The sequence below is a fragment of the Embiotoca jacksoni genome, unplaced genomic scaffold, assembly GCF_022577435.1.
Source record: "Embiotoca jacksoni isolate LCO1_2020_lvr unplaced genomic scaffold, fEmbJac1.0.p SCAF_8, whole genome shotgun sequence".
In the NCBI taxonomy this organism is placed as follows: domain Eukaryota; kingdom Metazoa; phylum Chordata; class Actinopteri; family Embiotocidae; genus Embiotoca; species Embiotoca jacksoni.
In genome coordinates, this window is record NW_027185436.1 from 10,743,830 (window position 1) to 10,746,051 (window position 2,222).

The following is a 2,222-nucleotide window of genomic DNA, read 5'->3' on the forward strand; positions in this document are numbered from 1 at the left end:
ACTACAAGAAGATTAGTAGTTTTATTGCTAATAATGGCCTCTGTTAAAAAAAAAACATAATACTTTTCTTCAAGTTAGTTGAGAGCTGATGTGCTCCAAGAGGCTGATTGAGAACAAAGCATTACATCAGCAAATTTTCAAAACTTCTCTGTAACTGATGGATTTGCCTCAGAGCAGAAAAATTATCTTTTTATCGCCCTCAAAAATACATCTGCCAAAAGAGGAACTATTTTATCTTATTCTTTTCCCTCTGCAGTGAGAAATAATGAATGAATGGATAAATGGATGAATGGATGACTGGATAGATCTCAGTTGAAGGCATGTTCCTGCAAGCGGGACTTGTGGCATCACAACTAGTTTAGAGGCTAGTCCTACTCCAATAGACAAGCGCGCATAGCTTCAGTTTTCATGGCTGTGATCATAGTCTGGAAACCCTGTTCACATTAACACTTGCTCCGCCCCTCTGAAGGGCAGAGTAATTAGCGACCAGTGCTGGTGGTTAAGTGCGATGAAGTGAGGTGTTTGTTTTTTCTTGTAAAAGTTGTTGCAGTGGCGGTAGAGTGTCAGCTGGTTGCAGCTCATACTGATTGGTTACAGGCTACTGCAAAGTTGAAAAATGAACCCCTCTATGGCCAGTAGGATGCAATAACTGGAAATGAAACTTACAAAGACGACCCATATATACATGCAGTGAATTTGGGTCTAGTCCAGACGGGATAGTTCCAAAAGGCAAGTTCACCAAGTGTGGTGTAGAGAAATGAAACTTACATTGCACCACCATTAAGAATGGACTCCCAGTGATGTAGGAGACATATGACTGTCTAATATCTAATGGTTGAACTTTAGAAATGAACATACCTAGAGGGGATGTTTAAAGAATTGACAAGCTGCCGACCTTAAAGCAGATTGGTGTATGTGAAAATTACTCAACATGTTATTGAGAGATGTCAAGTGACATCAATCGACACCAAAGAAGTCTTTTGGTCACAAAAATGGAACAAAATTAAAGTCTAGTTTCACGTTTTCAAGTATGTCCTTAAATAGTAGCTCGAACACTGATAGGAGTTATTGGTCAGTTGTTCATCCTGTCCATACTAGCAGCGAATGAATCCCTTTCTATCCTACATTTCAAATGTAAGAAACTCGAGACAAAATTGTATTCTGAATTTCAGCTGAATACATTTTTTGAGCATGTTTAAACCATCCAAGTTAGTAAAATCAGGTGGATCTCATCCAAAGTTTCTTTGTTTTTGTACTAAATCTTTCTCCAGTATTTATGTGTTTCCACCCGTATATAAATATACCCAGTTAATTTGTCTAACTCAACTACTGAAGCCTCACATTAAAAGTTTTAATTACAATTTCTGCACAGAATGAGGACAGTGGATTTTGTCGCCCAACACGGACGCTTACATGGCTTTAGGAAAGGATCATCTCAGTGTGGACAGGAAGAAAATATACAGCCATGAAAAAATGTCCACATGGGCATCTTCTTTGATGATAGACTTGAACAAATGTGAATCCCTCAAGACAGAGGTTCCCAGACCATGTACAGAACAAAATTTCCCAAGTACCACTTCCTTCTGAAGATAACTACAATTTACTGATTTAACCATGAAAGAGCCTCTGAAAGGCTTCACTAAAATGATAAACAAAAATGTTTTACAAGATTGAAATGTGATGTTCATGTGATAACTGTAGTAAAATGAAATCAAATAATATTTTTTTTAGGCCAGTTGAAGTACATATGTTAGGCCTTATTAGCAATGTTCCTGTGTACCAGCAGTGGTACACACACCACAGCTTGGGAATCATATTATTATTATTAACTAACTTAGTGTCTGAGAAACAATGCTAGACAGCTTTACAATGGAATGCATGGGGCATTGTAAATTTGAGTGTTAAAACAGGTCCATCTAAACCATCTGACAAAGATATAAAGTCAAAACTTGTTTCTGGAAGAACACCGAGGTTCCAAGAAAAGCATTTTGTTTTTGGTTTGGTCTGCCAATCACAACACTTCTCCTCATGACTCTATTAGGATCTATTGCAGCTGCTTTACTGAGTTTAAAGACAAATTTATTCATGAGGACAACCGGCAGTGAAATTAATGTTCAGTTGAGGCTCAAAGAAACATGTTACAGAGTCACTGTGGCAAAGCATACTATGTTCTGCAATATTCAGATCAGTTAAAAAAATGACAAAAAAAACTACAGTTTAAC